Here is a 23091-nt window from a genome sequence, read left to right on the forward strand (position 1 = left end):
GATGACGGGTTCTGCTCGATAACGATCCAAAGCAGAGCAGACCAGCGCATGTTCATCATCTGAGTCAGATGCCACCAGCAGAAGGTTGATTTTCTTTTTTGGAAGGCACTTCAGGTTCTTAAACCTTGGGTTGAGTGCTGTATCTATCCTTAGAAATCTCACATTGGTACCTTCTTTGCATTTTGTCAAATCTGCTGTGAAAGTGTTCTTAAAACAAACATGTGCTGGGTCATCATCATCATGTGCTATAACATGAAATATGTGGTAAACTGTGGATAAAACAGAACAGGTGACATACAATTCTCCCCCAAGGAGTTCAGTCACATATTTAATTAATGCATTATTTTTTAAATGAGCTTTATCAGCATGGAAGCATGTCCTCTGGAATGGTGGCTGAAGCATGAAGGGACATGTTTAGCATATCTGGCATGTAAATACTTTGCAACGCCGGCTACAAAAGTGCCATGCGAATGCCTGTTCTCACTTTCAGGTGACATGGTAAATCAGAAGCAGTCAGCAGCATCTTCCATAAATGTAAACAAACTTGTTTGTCTTAGCAATTGGCTGACCAAGAAGTAGGACTGAGTGGACTTGTAGGCTCTAAAGTTCTAAATTGTTTTGTTTTTGAGTGCAGTTATGTAACAACAAAAAAAAATCTACATTTGTAAGTTACACTTCCATGATAAAGGGATTGCAGTACAGTACTTATATGAGATGAATTGAAAAATACAATTTCTTTTATCATTTTTACAGTGCAAATATTTGTAATAAAAATAATAATGTAAAGTGAGCACTGTACACTTTGTATTCTGTGTTGTAATAGAAATCAATATATTTGAAAATGTAGAAAAACATCCAAAATATTTAATAAATGTTGATTGGTAGTCTATTGTTTAACAATGATATTAATCGTGATTCATTTTTTTAATCACAATTAATATTTTTGAGTTAATTGTGTGAGTTAACTTCAATTAATCAACAGCCCTATTAATAACATCTCAAACATTTCATGAGTTATTTTGCAAAAAAATCAGACCCTTGCTGTGAAATTAAAATGAAATGCAAAAACCTCAAATGTTGAGGTTTTGGAATTTCTTGTTGAATAGTTAATGTAATCTATATTCCTACATACACACATTATTTGGGATTCCACAAGTGGCAAAGACATCACATTTTTGGTGTCTTCACTAAGAAAAAGGTATATTCTTAATTGGAGTTAGTTAACAGTTTGTAGCTTTGACTCATGTTAGCAGGTTGAGGTAAAGACTATGAGGGAGCCTTGGTTCACCTCAACGTGTTATCTTATGTTAAAACTACAAATGGTCTTGTCTTCACTAGGGTTTTACCTTGACTCAGTTAACATAAGTTAGCTAACTCCAGGTAAGAACACCTCTTTCCCCAATGGGAGGGGGTTCAGAGTTATGGTTCTGATTTAAACAGCTCTGAGACACATATACACACACGTTCCTACAAATGTGCAGCTAATTATTTGCAAAAAGAGAAGACAACCGAGAAAGGTTTATTAATTAGCATTCATCTTGGAAATTTAAGATCCCTTTTGCAATCATTATGGATGAAATAAACCCCAGTGCAAAACAAGGTCTTATGGTCCCTCTTTCTCCAGGTACATTTCATCCGTATGAATAAAAGGCAAGGAATTAAGTGGGTTTAGATTGTGGGTGATATTCTGAGCAATTTGTGCATGACTGAGGCCAGTTGTATCTCTTGGTTTTCTATTATCTTGCATCTATTGCAGCTATAGTGTACGTGTTTGAAGATGAAATTGCTTCTGAAGCTTGCTGAATAAGTGATGAAGAATTTGAGTACTGTCAGAGATGACCCATGCCTGCCAATAGTGTGTGTGTGTGTGTGTGTGTGTGTGTGGGCGGAGTAGAGTGAGTGTAGCTGGTTTCAGCAGTGTTACTGAACATGGTCAGTCCATGTGAGCATGCTCAGTCCAAGCCAAGCAGCAAATCTGGGGAGGGAGAGAGGGCATGTGACCCCGTATGCTCCCCCCCCACCCCATGCATTGCTTTTGCCTGCACTGTATTGAAGGAGTGAGCACAGTACTCTGAATTACTGCCAGAACTCATAGGTTTCGATTCTGTGCATACCATAACATGTCTCAACCAGACCACGAATGAGTTCCCCTGTAATACAAAAAGCTGCCTAGCATCACTGGGTTCCATGACCGTGACTACTTGTATAAGTAAGAATTACTCATGTGAATAAGGTGACAGGATTGAGACCTCAGTCAACGCAAACCTCTGGATACATGGCTGAAAACAGAAGTTTGACTACTACAGTCACCATTTACCAACTGTTACCACACAGTGGTATCTGAAATATCACAGTTGCTTCCTGTGCTTAGAGTAGGGAGCAGTAGCATTGTGTCCAACATCATTATGTTGTAGCAGTTGTTAAACATGGGCTTGCTGAAGATGGCCCCTCAATTGTATCCTCTCCCACCCTTGGTCCCTATGTTTGGATTGACCACTTTGGCGTCATTTGACATTTTAAAGTGGACAGGGGTCCCTTGGACTAGCTGCACAAAGAAGGATTGTGTAGATTAGTCATAGCTGCAGAGCTGGGACCTTTAATTGTTTTAAATTATTTGTATTATAGTAACATCTCCAGGCCAAAAGCAAGACCCGCTGTGCTAAGGACTCCACATGTGCATAGTAAGAAATGCTCCCCGTTTTAAACAGCTTCCAGTCCAATGCCTGTTCTAGACCAGACAGACAAAGGAAAGGTGGTTATCCTCGCCGGACTGGTGGGGAAATGAGGAATCATGTGACTTGCCTGAGGTCAGACAGGAAGTTTGTAGCAGAGCCAGAAGCTGATCCCAGATTTCCTGAATCCCAGTCAGGCCTCTCAACCTGAAGACTAATCTTCCTGTCTGTGTTTGAACATCGGCATTTTATAATTGAAAGTGGCCTCATTAACTTGCATTCCCATCATCAAATGTTGTGTTCTAAAACCATTGCACAAGGATTGGATAGTATCAAAGGGGTAGCCGTGTTAGTCTGGTTCTGTAGAAGCAGCAAAGAATCTTGTGGCACCTTATAGACTAACAGACGTTTTGCAGCATGAGCTTTCGTGGGTGAAAAGGATGGATAAGATGGTGAAGGATTGGATAAGTTGCTGGGAATTGTGACGGAGGCTTTCGTGCATGATGTTTAGCTGCCTATCGTACTTGTATGGACGCCATTACTGTAGTGTTTGAGTGGCCACAATCTTTAATGTAATTTCTCTTCACACCACTCCTGCGAGGTAGGGAAGTGCTATTATCCCATTTTGCAGATGGTGAATTGAAGTCATTTGGCCAAGGTCAGGCACAGAACCTGTGGGAGAGCTGGGAATTGAGTCTTGATTGTTCAAGTCCAAGACTAGAGCTCTACTCACTGGGTCTTCTTTCCCTTTGGAGGGGGACTCCTGTGGTCCTTAATTGGATGAAGCTGCCATTCCTGCAAATGGCAGTGATGGGTGAGTATGGACAGAGCAAGGAATCCAAGGGCTGGCCCTGTGAGAGTCCTAAATCCAGTATCAGTGAATGAGAAAAAAAATCATTGTGGGAAAATAGTCTGAAAGCAATTACTATACATGGTCTAGCGTTCGCTATTGAGGCTGTGGGAACCTGGGGGGTAGAGTAGGGCAGGGAGCGACAGGAGGCTGTCAGGAGAGAGACGACCAATAGCCTCAGAGAAAGGGAAAAACAGGTGCAGCCGCAGAGGCTGAGAGAATGTGACTCTGGCACGTCTGTTAGGGAGGGAACCTAGAAAAGAGAGAGTTAGCCAAAGCCAAACAGCATCATCAGGGAATTCATTGGGGGCTGCGCATGCAGGAAAGGAGGTGGGCGCAACATCTGTACGTTCCTTTTTTTTTTCTTATGGCACAAGATGTAAGCAAAACTATTTAGTCTGGAAAACATATCTCCAGTCCATCCTGAACAATGATTTAAAAAAAAAAAACAGTGGAGGGAAAATGTTATGCTCAGAGATTTGACTCATTTTTAAAATGTATTAAACCTTTGCCACATTTTTAGAAAGAATCTCCAAGATGAGTAGAAGCCTATGGTCTCCTCCACAGACTCTCATGAATGCCTCCTTGCCTTCGTAGTACTATATTTCAATACTCCCTTCGCAGACTTCTCATGACGCAAGCCTGAGGGCAGTCAATAGAAAGGGTCACGTTGATTTCATTGGATCAGGTCCGTAGAGTTCCTTGCAAGGATGCTAGCTGAAGAATCAGTAGAAAAAGCGGGTAACATGCAGGCTAAGAAACTACTTTAAAAACATAAATAATATATGCCTGATTCTCCTCCCCTTTATGCTGGTTTTCTGCTCTGTTGGAGTCAATGGAGTTACACTGGAGGAGAACCAGTATCGCAGAATGGAGAAGCAGTCCATAGTTTTGGCCATTTTAAAACAGTTTAAAAGTTTGGAGGAGATGAATCCATATCTCATACTAAACTTGGGCCTGATCTAAAGCTCACCTAAGTCAACTGGAGACTTTTGAGCAGGCCTAGATGTATATATGCCTGTCCAGATACATATGTGTGTATAATAGATCTATCTATCTATTTTTCCTACGCTTATCACTCAAGTGAATAAGAGTCTGAGTAACTCACGTTGCGCAATAAAAGAGTCCCCAAAGCCTTGATCTAATGCATACATGTTGAGTCTGTAATATAAAAATAAATGTACATTAGCACACAGTATTTGAGGCACGTACAGTAAAGCCTGAAGAGCACAGAGAAAGGCCAGAGCTGTTTCCCATCCAGTTTCTACACTCTATGCAGTTGGCAGGACACAGCAAGCCGCTGCCAAAAAGGCATCACCCATTTTTGAATTCTCAGACTCCGTTTTTTTTTATGCAGATGATGGATATTGGATGAGGTACTCCTTGTAAATCAATAGTACTTGGTCTTCGGATTAACAAGCATCTAAAACTGTTTCTAATAAATGTCAAAATGCGTAATGCTTTTTTAAAAAAAACCAACCCTTTTAGGAGGAATACATTTTTATTTATGTATTTAATTATATTTTGCTGTTAGCTAAAGGGGAAAAAATAGTACAAAAACATTTTGGAGAGCCATGTGAAGTGTTGGAAGAGCGAAGGAATGTATATGCGTTCCAGTTCTTTGCTTTGTTATCTCAGCTGCATCAGAACCATGTTATACAGACAACAGAACCATAATGCCCAGTAAATGAGATGCAGCGTCTGTCCTGATAGAAGTGTATGATGGTTAGAATAGCAATCATACTGTTCAAGTTAAGTGGGTCAGTACTGTATCTCTCTGATGGCTGTTGCATAAAATGGTCCCCGTCCCACTGAAAACCCTTGAAGAGCCTTTGTGAGTGGAGGAAGTTGTGTTATTTATGTGCCTCTCTGGTTGGTTTCTGACCTGAAAGGTTTCACTTAAGAAGAAAAATAAATTGGAGGAGGGGGATCAGCTTTCTATTTTTATTTGCAGTTAGGCTTTTTTAGGGAAATGATGAAAGATGGGGGTGGGAGCAGGACTCAAATGGAATGGGAAAGAAAAAAACCCCCATTTTTAGAAAGAACAAATATTTTATCCTCCACCAGATCTATGCGAAGTGAAATTGAATGCCAAAACTAGCAAAGCAATCCCGTGGTCAGCAAACTGCAAACCTTTGCTGTTCATCTAATAAAGAAAGGCAATGAAATGTTCTTAGAATTTCCTCTTTACTGTGTGAGGAATGAAAATAGCCCAAAATAATGCAATAGGCAAACAGTATGCACCGGGCAATAAGCTAAACTTCCTGTCTCTAAATAATGGCTTCTCTTTATAAGGGGCCAATATTTTAAATTGCAAAATACTGGTGTCCGATGCTCTTGTAGGTCTTTAAAAAATGCTTTGTGGGGTGTTTGCAGTTTAAGATTTAAACTTTGAATATTTGCTTACTGGTTTTTAAGCCCTAAGCAACAGCAACCACTGATATATGCAAAAATAAGTTGTAATGACCGGGGGCTCCATTCTCCCTCACTGTGCTCTCCAGTAATCATTTCTGTTGCCATTTGGATGTTCACGTCCATCCGCTACGCAATCCTGTTGTCTGTCTGTGGGAACCTCCTTCATGAGGCTGAGGCTAGTTCTGTCCCCAGGCCCATTCAGTCCATGACTTTGCTGTGAGACTGCTAAGGAGGCCGCCAATTGGTGTTGTTTGTGGTGGTGGTTTCTGAGAGGTAGGCATCCATTTGATGCAAACTAGACCAACCCTTTCAGTTAGGTCACTGAACAGCCGTTAGATGGCAGCCCATCAAATGGTAATGACTATTAGTCACCACCAACCTGGTCTGGAGTCCCCAGGACAATCTAGAGTACAGACAGGCCTGAGCTGGAAAGTCTGGCTCCAGATGTGGACTGGAGCTTTCTCAAGTTTGGAGGTGTTTGCCTCTGGATTTTTGGTTTGACACTGGGGTCCAAACTTCCCCAACATTTGAGCTGTTCAGATTAGGGGGTTGACTTTAGGCCTATCTCTAATCTAGAGTGAAAGACTGTTACCCATTCTCTGAGTCATCGCAACCCCCAGAGTATTTGTCTTTAATGGGACTCGATTTCCTTCTAAAAGAGGGGACTTTTAAAAATAGAAGTTGCCAAACAGTTCTGTGAAGCTTCCGCTTCTGTTTGCACAGGGGAAGGGGAATAACACTACTACAGACTTGTGTTTGTGTGATGCACAAGAGGACTTTGAGTGGACAACTTACACCAAACAGACAGCACACAGAGCATTTTCACCATGCAACTGCAGTTTGTCATAAATGCACCGTGCATGGGGCCTGAATCTGACTTCGCTGACACCTGTGTAACGTGATTGATTGCAATGCAATTGCTCCTGATTTACCCACATGTGAGATCAGATCAGTCCAGTCTCTGTTGGTAAAAGCAGTGACTGTCCAGCAGCATTCCTGTTATACTAAGAGGTCTCCACTTAGATTCATACGTTTGGCTCAGGCAGCCTTGACATTAATCTGCTGTTGGCCTAGCTATGGGAAAGAACAGCCAAGTGACTAAAGGATATAAGAAATTCTAGTTGCAGAGTCTGGCTCAGAGCTGCCCACCACCATAAAAGATGAAAACACAAGAGAGAGAGAGGCAGGGAGGTGGAGTCCAGTGAGCGGCTTCAGTTTTCAACAGGCCGTCTGGGCTCGCTTCCTTTTCATTGCCAAGAAAAAGTAAAACAATGTTGCTACTCTGTGAAACCTCCCCTTTAAAACACACTGTGTCAAACAATCGGCCTTTGGGTCAATTGTGAAGGGAGTAAATGTGCGTGTTAATGATAAAGAGATAGCATTAATACTGTTTCAAAGGGCTTCATATTTAAGTGTCGCTCCAAGTTTGTTCTACATTACAGGACAAATATAACTAAGGTGGGGCTGAGCACAAGAGTTGGACATCAGCCTCTTTTAGGGGGCCAAAATAAACACTTACACAAATACAACATTTCACATAGACTTTTGTGCTAATTATCTACAGTTTCTGAAGTTAGCTCATAGAGAGCAAAATATCCAGGAAAAACACAGCTAGGAACCTTGTAGGGCTTTATCCTGAACTCTCTCACAGCGGTGGAAATCGGGACTGATTCTACTACAGCCAGTATAGTTGCACTGTGTTGTACACCAGTGTAAATGAGAACATAATCAGGCTCTACCCAAGGAAGCAGGAGAGTCTAGTGGGTAGGCAGTAGATGCGGAAGCCACCAGCCAGGGTTCTGTTCCTGCCTCTGCAACTGGTCTGCTGCGTGCGACCTTGGGCAAGTCCCTTTGCTTCCCTGTGCCTCTGTTTTCCTTCCTGCCCTTTGCCCATTTAGATTGTAAGTTCTTGGTTATTTGTTTTGTGGTACTGTCAAGGAGCCACAATTACAGAGAAGGACCCCACTGTGTTAGGTGCTGTACAAATACTAAATACTAAAAGATGGCCCTTGCCCCAAAGCGCTTACAATCAAAGTCACTTTTGGGGCAGGGATGGACTTCTACTGTGGGTCCAGTCCTGCTCCCATTGTAGCCAATGGCAAAATTCCCTAATGGTGCAGGGACATTTCCTATGTATATAGTGCCTAGCACAATAGGGCTCCGATCTTGTTTGGGGTCACTAGGTGCTACTGTTGTACTAACATAAATAATTATAAAGTGCTAATAAAAACATAACTATTTAAAGCTACATTCTGCTCTGAGTACGTTGCTGTTCCTGGAAGAGGGCTGGGCATTTGTGTTTGTTTTGTTGTGGCAGTAAAGTCACCCTGATGTGCATTAAGTTTCGTGCAGCTGCTTTAATCACTGTCCATTTGAACAGCTCCCACATTAGGAGTTAAAAGATCTTCATTTCCAGGAAAGCAGCATTTTTTTGTTTCTAATAGAAACGAGTATGTTTCAGCCTTCTACCAAATTCAAATGGCATGGAAGGATATTTTACAATAGACTAAGAAGGCAATATAAAATTAAGTAAAGCTGGGTCTGGTGCCTAAAAATATTTGGCAGAATTCCCTGGAAAGCCACATTTGAACATTTTTAATATATATGACAAGGCAGACAAGAATAATTACCCTCTCTTGAAGTTCCCCAAGTGAGAGAAGTGTATTGTAATGCCCTTTGAAAGAAAACAATATACACTGCCAAGTGATCATGTTGTGGAATTCTTCCCTTCCCCCCACCTTATATTCACCGGTTTGTTGACTGCATGTTAGAGAGAAAGAATATAGCTCAAATGAGGCCGTGCTATGTAAATTTTTCTTTAAAAATACAAAGGCTAGCACCTGAAGTAGCTGTGACTTGGAAACATACACGGTAGTCTTAGGGCATGTCTACACTTACCTCCGGAGCGATTGATCCAGTGGGGGTCGATTTATCACGTCTAGTGAAGACGCAATAAATCAACCACTGAGCGCTCTTCCGTAGACTCCAGTACTCCACCAGAGTGAGAAGCGTAGGTGGAGTCGACGGGGGAGTGTCAGCAGTTGACCTACCGCAGTGAAGACATTACAGTAAGTAACTCTAAGTACATCGATTTCAGCTATGCTATTTTTGTAGCTGAAGTTGCGTAACTTAGACCAACTTACCTCACCGCTCCAGTGTAGACCAATTCTTAGCCAATGAGAATTAAGAAGGTATTTCTAAATAGTTGATGTACTGCACTATAGAAGACTAAGCCATCCTCCCTCCCTCCCCCTTATTCTGAGCTTTAGATTCCCAAAAGCCCCGAACTCTCAAACAACACCCCTTGCTGGATTACCGGCTGGATCGACGGGCAGAGATCGATTCAACGAGGGGGTCGATTTATCGTGTCTAGTCTAGACGCAATAAATCGACCACGAGTGCTCTCCCGTTGACTCCAGTACTCCACCAGGGTGAGAGGCACAGGCGGAGATGACAGGAGAGTGTCAGCCATCTACTTATCACAGTGAAGACATCGCGGTAAGTAGATCTAAGTATGTCGACTTCAGCTACGTTATTCATCTCCTTAAATTGATCCCCCCTGCCCCACAGTGTAGACCAGGCCTCACATAGAACCAGGGATGTATGTGTCAATGCAACTTTGGCCATTCACTTTAATCCCAGCCGCAGGAGTTTTGATATGACGGGAATGGGTGAGCACATGGAAACCTAAGATTGGTATTTTCCCAGGGGCATAGGTGAGGCAGCTGCCTGGCTCCCATTAAAACAACTTGGGTCCCTTTGGGAATCACAGCCTAGATACACAGGGAAAAGAAATGTCCTTTGCAAGGTGAAGTGCTCTGTCTCTCAAAATGTGGAGATGTCCTTGGAGATGCTCTGGCAGGATTTTCCCCAGCGCCATTGTACTTTTCTTTTCTCTGTAGTTCATTAGCAGACCTTTACAAGGATTAAAACAACAGACATTTACACAGAAGGAAAACCATGCCACCATTGTGCTGGGGTGTTCCTTCCATCCCATGTGCTCCAGTGACTGAGAGAACAGAAGAGCAGGCAGGAAAAAAGAACTGAGAAATGGGCTCTTAGAAAGTATATGAGCTAAAGCTCAGCTGTGCTGTTAACTTCAGCGGGCACAGGATGAAGCCCAGCATGAGTGCGGAAAACATCTCTTGAGATGATTTAGGGGTGGGGTAGGGGGGCAGAGAGATGGGCTTGTTAAATCAGCATGGGAGGGCTGGAATGAGTCAGTGTCAGAAGCAGGGAGAGAGGTAGAACCCAAGTTCTCTACTGATTAAATTAGCCCCCGTCCACTGAGATCAATAAAACTCCCATGGATTTGCACCAGCAGAGAATTTGTCCCTGGGGGTCTTACAAGACAGAAAGGCAGAGAGGTGATTCTATATGCAAAGAACACAGTCAGGGAGAAGATGGGGGTGAGGGGAGAGACCTTGGCAGAGGAAGTCAAGTGGCAGAGGAGAAGCAATGAAGAGAGCGCCAAGGCTAATGAGCACTGCCAAAGAATCCAATCCCAGGAGATCCATCCCACCAAGGGGCTGCAAGCCGCTCGCTCATTTATTTATTCATTTAACAGACCACAGGATGTGAAGTGAAACTCATTTATTTCATTAGGAAAAGAAGTGGTTCTTTTATTGGATTCTGAGTAATTTTGCATAGGGAAAGGTGTGTGTGTGTGTGGGGGGGGAACACAACAATACATGGGTTTTTCCACCCCTGCCCTCTTCTAAATGTTTTACATTTGAGCTAACATTAGGGAAGAAATATCGAGAGCTCTTGGAAAGTTTTGACATTTACCCTCAAACCCTGGTTCTCTCGAATGCCTTCTTTTCAGGAGAAAAAACCCGTGCAAGCCTGTTTGCGTAGCTGACATTTAGCAATGGCCTACCCCCTGCTGCGAAGACATAGCTCTCCCTTGACCCAGTCGAAATGGGTTCTCATCCAATGAGGATATCTGCCTAGGGTAATGAACTGATGCGCAGATAATGGCACAGCTGGAGCTTTGGCAAAGGTCCACGAGGTCATTCTGGAGGATTTGGGAATAGCAACTGCTTGTCTGTGAATTACCATGCCCTGTGTTGTGTAAGCCTAGACCAGGCACGTTTACATGATTAATTACACGTGTGGACTAATCGCTGTTCAGTTAGTTAGTTGATTGTTTTGCCTTTTCACACCCTGACCCATTTTGCTTGTTTCGGTTGCCTGGAGATTGATACTTTCATAGGCTGGTCCTTTGGGTTATATTTTGCTTTCACTGGGAGATGACAGACACCAGGGCTGATAATTTCCAAGCTGCCTAAGGGGATTTAGATGTACAATTCCCACTAAAATGAATGAGGGTTGTGTGTCTAAATCCCCTAGGTGCCTGTGTAAATCTCGGCTTAGTGCCCCACTGCTGTCCTCAGATATATCCGTAATCTTATTGAAGACAATTGGCCAAATATTGGTCCTATGCTAGCTGACAGGATGAGGAGTGATAACCCCTTCCTAATATCCCTGGACGATTCTCCAGGCTCTTCTGGATGGCTGAGGCTCATTAGGATTACTACGGAGGGAAGGGTGCTTTCACACCTATTCTATGGGTGGAGAATGTGGATAATACTTGGTCCTGCCATAAGTGCAGGGGACTGGACTAGATGACCTCTCGAGATCCCATCCAGTCCTACGATTCTATGATCTAGAGCTGGTCGGAACACTTTCAATTCTATGAATTTTTCCCTAAATACACATTTTTGTTGAAGCCAAAGCATTCTGTGGAGGTGTTTGATGCTGATTTCACTGAGGGGAGGGAGAGACTTTCTCCCATCCTATACCCTGGTGGGTAGGTCACTGGCCTTGGATGTGGGAAACTCCACTTCAAGTCCTTGCTCTGCCTGATTCAGCGTGATCACAGATGGAAAAATCTCTGCTTTGCATCAGAGTAGGGACTTGAATCTGGGCCCTACATCCCAGGGCAGTGGTCTAACCACACCTCCAGGGAAAAGTCAGGTTTTGATCGGAAAACGGACATTCTATTGTTACGAGAATATTTTAGTTTCATTTCCAATGAGAAACAAAAGCAAACTTAGAACCCTGGAAAGTTGCCACGAGATGGAATTGTCCGCCTCCGGTCAGCTCTGGGTGGAGCAGCCTTCCCTGGACCTCGCCTTCCTGTGTTCCTTCTGCTGCGGCTGTGCAGGTTGCTGGCAGGCTTCATTTTCCCCCCCACAGCTCTTGTGAGGTAGGGGAAGGAAGGGAACTGTGGTGAGTTCCTCTTCCTTTTGCTCTCAGTCCCTCCCATTACGTGTTCCCAGAAGGAGGGGCTGGCTCTCCGCTATCCCGCACCAAGCCTGTGGACTTTGGCCCAACTGACCACATGTTCTCGCCATGTCTGACAGTGTCATTGGGTAGCTGTTAGCCAGGCATGACGTGACTGTATTGCCTCTTTAGTCTGCTGGGAAGAGGTTAGAGGATGGGATAATATGGTAGTGTGTGAGGCCAAGCAGGCTCACATCCCCTGTCATGGATTCTGAAGATGCCACAGAGCTGTGACAAGCAGAACAGGGCCAGGAGTTGTCCAAGGGTGTGTCTACACTGCAGTTAGACACCCGCGGCTGGCATGTCCCAGCTGACTTGGGCTCGCGGGGCTCAGGCCAACTGCAGTGGAGATGTTCAGGCTCAGGCTGCAGCCTGAGCTCTGGGACCCTCCCACTTTGCAGGGTCCGAGAGCCTGGGCTCCAACCTGAGTCCAAGTCAATTAAACAGCTCTTAGCTGGAACCCCATAAGCCTGAGTCAGTTGGCACATGCCAGCTCCAGGTTTTTAATTGCAGTGTAGACACACCCTAAGTGGGGCTTCTAGGGCTGAAGTATCTGATTATGGTTTAACAAGCCAGGTCTTTCTCCCTTATTTCTCATCTCTCCCCGCTATCTGGCTCCCACTGCAGAACCTTTTCTCCAGCTAGCAGAGTGGTGTCCCACGCAGCCCTGTGCACCTCGATGTAGCAGGCTTGGACAAGCCTTCAGGGCAATTTCCTGGCTCCAGGAGTTGGAGACTTCCTCTTTCTAAACCCGGCAGAGGCAAGTCAGATCCCAGTGACCTGTGGAACCTGAGTGCCGGCTGAAAGGGGGCCCAGGACCTCAGGAGGTCACCTGAAAGCTGCCACCACTAGAGAAGACTGGGGCTGAAGGTACAGCATTTGGGGACTCAGGTGGTGGTAGAGGCTTTCCTCAGCTGCCCTTTGATGCCTTTTATGTTTGACTTTAGCTCCTGAGTGTGTAATGCAGTATAGAATAGCAGGGGTTGGCAACCTTTTGGAAGTGGTGTGCCAAGTCTTCATTTATTCACTCTAATTTAAGGTTCTGCATGCCGGTAATACATTTTAATGTTTTTAGAAGGTCTCTTCCTATAAGTCTATAATATACAACTAAACTATTGTTGTATGTAAAGTAAATAAGGTTTTTAAAATGTTTAAGAAGCTTCGTTTAAAATTAAATTAAAATGCAGAGCCCCCCGGCCCAGTGGCCAGGACCCGGGAAGTGTGAGTGCCACTGAAAATCAGCTCGCGTGCTGCCTTCGGCACGCGTGCCATAGGCTGCCTACCCCTGGAATAGGGTATAAGCACCCTGCAATTCATAACCACGTGTTATGGTATCCAGAGGAGAGGCAGCAAAGTGCAGGGGTGGGTGCCCAAGGGAGGCCAAGCATTGAGGCAGTTGGGCCCAGCAGAGAATCACAATGTGAAGCAGCAGCGCAGCTTCCAACCCCTTTTATGTGAAGGGAGAAAAGACAATGCCCGACCTTCTGGGCACTGGTGGTGCTGGGGAGACGCCGATGCTCAAACCACCATCAAAGGCCTCTCTTCTCTCCTGTAGGCCCTTCTCTCTTAACTGATGCTGGGTTTAAAGGAGATCCTTGCAAAAGGCAGAGAAGCCAGGTCCCTTCCACATGGAGACAAGCCTTTCGTCTCCTCTTGCTCCTGATTTCCATTGGCTTGGAGAGCCAAAATTCCACAGCTGGCCTGGATATCAAGAGGGCTGCTGCCGTAGTGGTGCCACTAGGTCGCTATTATACATTTTTTAAGTCCATTTTTTTAATGTGACAGATCAAGGCTTGAAAAACAGGACGTCTTGGAACATAAACTAGATGAAAACAAGCTACAATGAAAGTTGAAAAAATGTATCATTTTATTGCCGATTGAAAATTAAGACCAGATGAAGCCTCTGAGGCCCTGGGCATTTCATTCATCGGAGCTGGTCACTCCTGCATGAAACCAGCGTCAGCCTGCATTCTCTTCACATCGGCTATATCTTTTGTTTGCCTGTTTGTTTGCGCTCCTGCATAATTTGTCGAAGAAAATAACGAGATGGATTGTTTTGGTTTTCTGACTTTCATAAACTTTACATACAAAGCCATTTATTTTGCCAGCCATCAGGATGGAACTTCTATAGTTTTATAAGACCGAGAAATTCTTCGGAGCAAAGCTATCTAATGAAGTGTCGCTCTGGAACTGCAGACTCAGCTTTCTAAATAAACAGGTTTCTGCAGCTCAGCAGAGCTGCTCCATTTGCACACATAGGAGTTTTATCAAACTTCCACTCTGTGTATAGATTGCAAAGCAATTATGTTTCTGGTAAGCTCTTCTGTTTCTGAAAAGCAAATAAACCTTTTCCTCTTAACTTCTTTCCAAAGCACTGTCTAAGCCGTTGGCTGTGTGGCACTCGTTGAGACGTGTTCCATATACATCACCCTTTGCATTTATTTAGCTGTCAGTCGAGAAGATGCCAGTGTTACTCAGACTTAATGGGAATTGCATAGCTAAAATGTCACAGGGTCTTTTGTAAATAGACCCAATTATTTTGTTCAGGCTGATGGAATGACCTGCAGAGAGCAAAATATGCTGCTTCCAAGTGAATCCCTGATCCAGTCAGCTTTTTACTGTCTCTGGTGTCTCCTTTGCAGGTGCATTTTCTACCTGTAAGACTTGGGCCTGCAATCTGATTAAATATGACTCCAAAACACCTAACTGTAGACAGCAATCAGGTAACGAGAGAAGCAGCTACTTACATTTGCATCCACAATTAATTTTTGAAGGACAAGTTTTGTGGGCACAAATTGTCCCCCCTCCCTTCCTCCCTCAAAAATGCGTGTTGGGTCTCAACCCAGTTCAGAATATACTTTTGCACTTTCAACTGGAATTCCTCCCTTCGAGACGATGTATATTTGCGTACCGTTGGCGTAATTCATGTTCATATAACCAGTAATGGCGGGCAGCACGTATACTGTCTCAGTCTGGTACTTTGTCAGTCACTGTTCTGCTGAGGTAAGGTTCCTGGACACACAACTTGCTTGGAATAACAGGGAACTGAGAGCCCATGTGCTGTGCCTGCGACCATCTGCCTCAGAGAACAGAAGGTCAAGGCTGACCCAGTGATATAGTGATAGTGAGAGACACTATGATACAGAGACCCAAAGGCGAGAATGGAGCTTAGTCCCATTTTCTCCGGCCTGAAGAGGATCATGAAAGTGAAGGGCGGGGGAGCCTCACTCGATGTCGTCCACTTTCCCTCACTTCTGTTTAAGATGATCAATTGGCAGGATCTGGGCAGGAGTCCCCGATATGGGGGGAAGAATGGATACATAAAGTGAGACCTGGGGCAGAAGAGCAAGGAGGGTACAAAGGAAGAATTAGTCTCATCCATGCCGCTCTCTAAATCTCACTATCTCCCACCAAACAAAAGCATGATAAATGTCATTCAACATGCTTCATTACAAAATAATAAAGGGCCACATGGTGACAGTCACACATGTAATTTGCAAACATCCACCCTGTGCATGCATTGCAAATGCCCCATCTGTGTGCACACATGAAGAGTTGGCATTTGTACACGACTCACTAGGCATCTACCTGGCCAGGTGTGTACACAAAAATCTGATTTGCACATGCACACTGAGTATTTTCATATAGAACCTTGGTTTGTGCTAATACAAGTGCGCATTTGCTTGTGCTTAACTGTGGAAAATCTGGCCCTTGAGTGGGGTTACAGCGTTATATGCCATGCTTAACCCTTGCTGTGCCAAGGGACGCCACATCATTCCTCTGCAGCCTTCTGAGGAGGAAGAAGGATGTAGACACCTGGGAGGGGCCCTCAGAGGAAGGGCAATGATTACTCTGCTGCCTGCCTTCCCCCCCAATGGGTGAATTCCCAGCTGTCCCCGCTGATGCAGGGAGTGTGTGCAACTTGCACTTAGCAGGAGAAAATCAAGGCCATTTGTGTGGGTGTGTGCGCACAATCCTTTTTTAAAAAGAAAAGCTTGAGAGCTGTTTTCTTTTTGACTGCGTTTTGGGTGAGTTTAATGTGGTTCTTCGAAAAGAAAACAACAATAAAAAAGTCTGGAGAACCAAATCTCCAGGAGACTGTGCTGTATTAGATCATTTGAAAATCTTTATTGATCACACACATAGATCTGAGAGATCATAGACGCACAGCTGTAGTTTCAGAACATTGGCTGTGTTTTCCATCTGTCTGTAAGCAAGCAGCTTTGGCTGGATGGTCTGTTTCACATAGCAGAGTATTATTCCTTTTGCTCCTTGTCATCTCTGGACTGGGCTTTCCAAGAAGATTAATACAGCCTAAGAGAAATAAACCTTTCCCCTTCCTAAACATGCTACATAATGGCACCTCGGTTACTGAGACAGTATTAATTTTGGTATGTGTTTGCCTATTTCTTGATAAGATGGAAACTACCCTCCAGCCTGCAAAATGAAGAGGGACAGTTGCATTCAGTCACATCTGTGATACTTGAGGATCTATGTTACTTCCAAACCTATGAAAAGCTGTCGCTAGATTGGATGAAAAGAAGAAGGGGAAAAAAGCTGCTTTTGTGTTTGTCTGGCCAATATGGCACTTCTAAAAACTCATTAAACTGTCAGAAATGTAAAATGATTAATCACTGTGAACTCCCCCACCCTCAGTCTCCTGTTTGTCTGTGGGCCAAAGGAATGTATACAGATTTGGGTAAAGGAAGAAACTCATGGTTTTCATTATAAGCTGTAAACATTTTGGGCTGAAAGCCTCAAACATGCTATCATCTTCTGCCGTATACACGCTCTATATACAGTAAGTCGCACAACACTGATTGTTTACAATATCCAACTACTGGAGGGATGACTAAACAGTCAGATGTCATCCCTCAACTGTTCAGGGCTGCAGGGAAAGGTTGGAAGATGTGATGTAGGGCTGGTGGGAGCCCAGAATTCCTATTCTGTGGAAATTCTGAAATTTTGATTTTTTTTTCATTCCTAGGCACAACAAAAATTTGAAATTCCCATGGAATGAAAATTCCAAAACTTCATTTTGGACGAACTGAAACAACATTTATTTTCCATGGTATTGAACCATCTAGTTTTATTGATTTTACTTTAGCTATCAATTGTTTTGACTTTTTTATTATAAAATGATAATTTATAACAAAAGTCAAAAGAATAAAGTTGAAAATAACTAATCATTTCAATAATGTTATGTGAAAAATGTTGCCAGAATCAGTATGTGCCCTTGGAACATTTCTCTTTTGTTAAATCAGCGTATTTGAATAGAAAAATATTCTGTCTGAAAATTTTCAACCAGCTGTAGGGTACTGATGGTATTTGAGGGTGGGATTTTCAAAATGCTCTGCATTGGTTTCAATGAGTTCAATGAAAGAAGAGTTGGACCAGCTCAGAGCAGTTTTGAAAATACCACCCTTAATACCAAAGAGTGAGTTAATGGGACTGTCTTGCGACAGGTTTATTCACTGTAGATTCATCATGTGTACAATCTACATCACTCTAACCTCAAATGAGTGTCTTTTCTCTAAGCAGAGTCAACAATCTTCTTTAATAGGTTGTTCATTCTGACCTTGATTCAAGTCCCACTGTGAGTCCTTCCACGGACTTCATTGGGTATTGGATCAGCCCTTGTAGCGCCCAAGGCTAGGTAGGCCAAACAACTGGCACACCTGCTACCGATGAGATTGTTGGGTGTGGTCTAATATTTATTTTAAAAGATGTGTTAAATCTTGCAGCTGGATCAGTCAGACATTCACTACTGCTAATAAAGCTGATGATTACCACCCAATGCTAAATTAGCAGAGAGGGAAAGATCTGTGTTTGTTATGGTATTTTATTGGAATGGTTTTGTTGGCTCTAACACTAGCAGCTTTGATGGTAGGAGATGCTAGAGGTAAAGGGCTAAAATTTCAGCCAGCCTCCAGGAATGAGATTGGAGAATTTGAAGACACCCATGTATAAACTTTTGCATTTGTATAGAATCATAAAATCATAAAACTGGAAAGAACCTTAAGAGGTCTTCTAGTCCAGCCTCTGCACTCAAGGCAGGATTAAGTATTATCTAGATCATCCCTGAGAGGTGTTTGTCTAACCTGCTCTTAAAAATCTCCAGTGATGGAGATTCCACAACCTCCCTAGGTAATTTTTTCCAGTGCTTAACTACCCTGAAAGTTAGGAAGTTTTTCCTAATGTTCATCCTAAACCACCCTTGCTGCAATTTAAGCCCATTGTTTCTTGTTCTATTCTCAGAGGTTAATGAGAACAATGTTTCTCCCTCCTCCTTGTAACAATCTTTTTAGGTACCTGAAAACTGTTATCATGTCCCCCTCGGTCTTCTCTTCTCCAGACTAAACAAACTCATTTTTTTCAATCTTCCCTCAGAGGTCATGTTTTCTTGACCTTTCATCATTTTGGAATTGTTGGATTCTATTGCATCTTGGGGAAAATGCTGAAGTGCACAATCATGGCATTGTAGAGTCCATTGAGTCCTAATTGAGATGAATGGGGTGAATCAATCCTCTCTGAGCTATTGTCTCATGCTCTCAGCAGATGCAGGCAGATGATGCTACATTTGTTTATACATGGTTCATGTTTTTGAAGTTTTCATTGCAACCGTACTGATTAGAAGTATTAGAGTCATGTTTTCTATAACTTTCATCATTTTTATTGCTCTTCTCTGGACTTTCTCCAGTTTGTCCACATCTTTCCTGAAATGTGGCACCCAGAACTGGACGCAATACTCCAGTTGAGGCCTAATCAGCGCGGAGTGGAGTGGAAGAATTACTCTTGTGTCTTGCTTACAGCACACCTGCTACTACATCCCAGAATGACGTTTGCTTTTTTTGAAACAGTGTTACAGTGTCGACTCATATTTAGCTTGTGATCCACTATGACTCGCAGTACTCTTTCCTAGGCAGTCATTTCCCATTTTGTATGTGTGCAACTGATCGTTCCTTCCTAAGTGGAGTACTTTGCATTTGTCCTAATTGAATTTCATCCTATTTACTTCATAGCATTTCTCCAGTTTGTTCAGATAATTTTGAATTTTAATCCTATCCTCCGAAGCACTTGCAACCCCTCCCAGCTTGGTATTGTCCACAAACTTTATAAGTGTATTCTCTATGCCATTATCTAAATCATTGATGAAGATACTGAACAGAACCGGACCCAGAACTGATCCCTGTGGGACCCCACTTGATATGCCCTTCCAGCTTGACTGTGAATCACTACTCTCGGGATGGTTTTCCAACCAGTTATGCACCTATGTTATAGTAGCTCCATCTAGGTTGTATTTCTGTAGTTTGTTGTCATGTGAGAAAGTATCAAAAGCCTTACAAAAGTCAAGATATACCACGTCTACCACTTCCCCATTATCCACAAGGCTTGTTATCCTGTCAAAGAAGGCTATTAAGTTGGTTTGACATGATTTGTTGTTGACAAAGCCATGCTGTTACTTATCACTTTATTTACTTCTAGGTGTTTGCAAACTGATTGTTTGAGTCTTTGCTCCCTTATCTTTCTGGGTACTGAAGTTAAGCTGACTGGTCTGTAATTCCCTGGGTTGTCTTTATTTCCCTTTTTATAGATTGGGACTATATTTGCCCTTTTCCAGTCCTCTGGAATATCTCCCTCTTCTATGACTTTTTGAAGATAATCACTAATGGCTCAGATATCTCCTCAGTCAGTCCCTTGAGTATTCTAGGATGCATTTCTTCGGGCCTTGGTAACTTGAAGACATCTAACTTGGCTAAGTAATTTTTAACTTGTTCTTTCCCAATATTAGCCTCTGATCCTACCTCATTTTCACTGGCATTCACTATGTTAGATTTCCAATCGCTTCTAACCTTTTTGGTGAAAACTGAAACAAAAAAAGTCCTTTAGCCAAGTTGTTTAGTCATGTACAAAGGGTCACATATGCAAGCAGTCAATCTTTAACAATGTGCCAACTGCCTATGTGCTTTTGATAACCTAGTAGTTTTGCCTCAGTGTTTGCAGTATTCTTGGGATACCAAGTGTAAGTATGATAAAGTAAGAAATACTGAGGGAATCACAGCTAATTATCTAAGGCAAAACCAGAGACCATTGTACATGAAGATCAGATTGTTAGGCTTGCAATTACCTCATCTGTGCATGCAAACAAATGCCACTGCACATTTTACAAGTGTATTAATGGAAGCTGACTGAAATGATAACCATCGTGAGAGTGGGTTTTAAAGAATAATAATCCCATGCAGGATCCTTTTAGCACTTTGAGACTTATTCAGGTTCTTTGGCTGGGGACCAAGATGATTGAGCAGTTTACTAGTTTCATTTCTACTATCCAGAAAAACCACCTTCCTTACTCTGCTGAAGTTTTAGAATTTTCCTAAGTTATTGATTTTTTTTGTTAACCCTAAACCAATTTAAATAATCCATAAAAAGGAAATAAGAAAGTCAAACTGCAGGGAAATAAAGGGGGCATAAGACTCCCTTACTTCAGCTGTAGATACTGAATGGCCACTGCGTGATCAGTAGAGCTGGACAAATAATAGATTTTTTGATTTGGTAGCAATTCTGGAAAAAAAATGTCGGGTTGATCAAAACCCCAAAATTTTCAAAATTGTTGGTGAATTAAAAAACGTTTCTGGCTGAATTACACATTTTGTTCTACCCAAAACGAAAAGTGTAGTTTCAATGGGAAGACCTTTTTTTACTTTTTTTTTTTTTTAATTTTTAAAATAAAATTCAATGTTGAAATGAAATGTTGTTTTGAACTGAACAGTCAAAACATTCCAGTTTGATAACGTGGAAACACAATGTCTGGCTTTTGGTTTACTAAAACAATTTGGCAAGATCGACATGAATTCACAAAAGGTGTCAGTGGATTTGAATCTGCAAAAAAAGAAAAAAGTTTGGACTGAACTCCTTCACCCAGTTCAAGTGTTCAGCACTTTTCCTTGCACAGGTAAGCAGGGACTGAGCAGAGCTTCAGTCTTGTTCCTTCTTCCCTAAGGAAGCTGTGCCGTGATGATAGCCAGCGTAGGTGAGTTCAGCCTTGGGGCAGTTAGGTGTTCACCCCTCGCCTGTGAGTACGGGAGCAGCGGGGAAGCAATCTCTGAGACCAGCTTCCTTCCCTGGGTTATTTTGGAGGCAGCAGATCCACACTCCATCCCCTTACACAGAGCAGGTTGTTACAGTGCAATCTAATAGCAAAACAATGGCTACAGCTATTTGAAAAACAGAATTTTCCTTTAATGGGAAACATCAACATTTCTAAATTACATTCCATTTCAAATTGGAACAGAGTCAAAATATCAAAAATTTTCAGCAAAGGGAAAATTTTTATTTGGAAATGTCCAACCAGACCTGGAGACATTTTTGATCTAAATAAATGATTGGCCTTGAACTGACCTGTCAGAATTAAAAAAAAAATCATTTAAATTCAAACTCGCCAATTGAAATTGACATTTGTCATTCAGACTCTTCCAAAATAGAAAAATGTAGTTGAAATTGACACTTTGCTGTGGGGAAAAAAAAGTCAATTTAGAAGAAACCACTTTCCAAAGGGAAAAATTTGTAGTTGAAAAATTTCAAGCTGTTCTAGCAACAGCAATGCATGATAATACTGCAGATAAAATGACTTTTAACAGTCAAAAGGATTTTTTGTTGTTGTTCTATGACAATTCCTGCATCTTAGTTAGAAAAAAATCACCTTTGTGGTAGCTGTTAGGCGGCACTCCTGTAGCCTGGTTCTCCTGACTATGTCTTTTAATAAGAAGTAATTGCAATAGGAACAAAAATGTTCACATCAAAGGACTCAAAACAGTTAAGGCTCGGTAATTTCCAAGTCATCGGGGTTTTGATTTTGGACATGCACCCTCGGGTATGTTAACCAAAGCCTTTACAGACTAGCAGCATTGGGGGCTACGTTTTGTATATCGGAAACCAGACTATAATTAAATAAAAGGCCTCCAATGTGTTACCTGCCCGGACGTACTGATAGTTCTATTAACAATAAATTAAAATCCCTCCCACCCCAAACAGATCCTTCTGTCAGTCACAGGCAAGGAGCTCTGCCTGCTGACTGAGGCATCAGAAGCAAGAGGGACCTGGCCTAACACCTATTTAAATCAATGGAAATATTCCCATCCAGCTTCCAGATTTCCTTTGCTTTTCTAGGTTGCTGGGGGGAGGACCAGTCTAGTCTCTGCACCCGAAGGCTTCACAATTCTTATTATTACACTCACTCCTAGAGGCCGTAACTGAGACTGCTGCCCTTTTGTACAGACACGTTGTGAGAGACGGACCCTGCCCCAGAGAGCCAACAGCTTAAAAAAAAAAGGGTGGGATGGGACCCGAGGTGAAGGTCACATTGCCAGCCAGTGACAGAGCCAGGGATAGAACTCCTGGTCCCCGGCTCAGTGCTCTATCCACTGGACCATATTGTCTCTAAAACTCAGCGTATTCCTTCAGCTTCTCTCTCTCTTTTTCCTTCTCCCACTTCACTATTAATTAGCTGATTTGGTGATGTTCGAGCCTGCACGCCGTGTCCTCCCACCACAGCTTTCAGAGTGAGACTTCATCAGCCTCCAGCCCTCCCGCCCTGATTTTATCAGGTTCCCAAAGGGTATACGCAGCAATAAAACACCCACGGTTGGCCTGGCTCAGCTGTCTCGGGCTCAGGCCAGGGCGCTGTAATATTGCTATGTAGATGTTTGGGATCCGGCTGGAGCCCGAGCTCTGGGATCAGAAGAGGGGAGAAGTTCCCAGATCCTGGGCTCCAGCCTGAGCCCGAATATCTACACAGCAATTTTTACCCCCCTGGAGCCCGAGTCAGCTGGCCTGGGCCGTGCTGTGGGTCTTTTATTCCAGTGTAGA

General features: G+C 42.9%; 1 long non-coding RNA gene across 1 annotated transcript in view; it reads left to right on the forward strand.

The window, feature by feature from the left end:
- The window catches only part of LOC120401540, a 39042-nt gene extending 24093 nt beyond the window's left edge, over positions 1-14949 (forward strand). Inside the window, exon 3 of the long non-coding RNA XR_005596519.1 lies at positions 14868-14949. This is a non-coding gene — a long non-coding RNA (uncharacterized LOC120401540). The remainder of the gene's footprint in view (positions 1-14867) is intronic.
- Positions 14950-23091: the final 8142 nt, after the last annotated feature.

This window comes from Mauremys reevesii, linkage group 3 (genome assembly GCF_016161935.1).
Source record: "Mauremys reevesii isolate NIE-2019 linkage group 3, ASM1616193v1, whole genome shotgun sequence".
NCBI lineage: Eukaryota > Metazoa > Chordata > Testudines > Geoemydidae > Mauremys > Mauremys reevesii.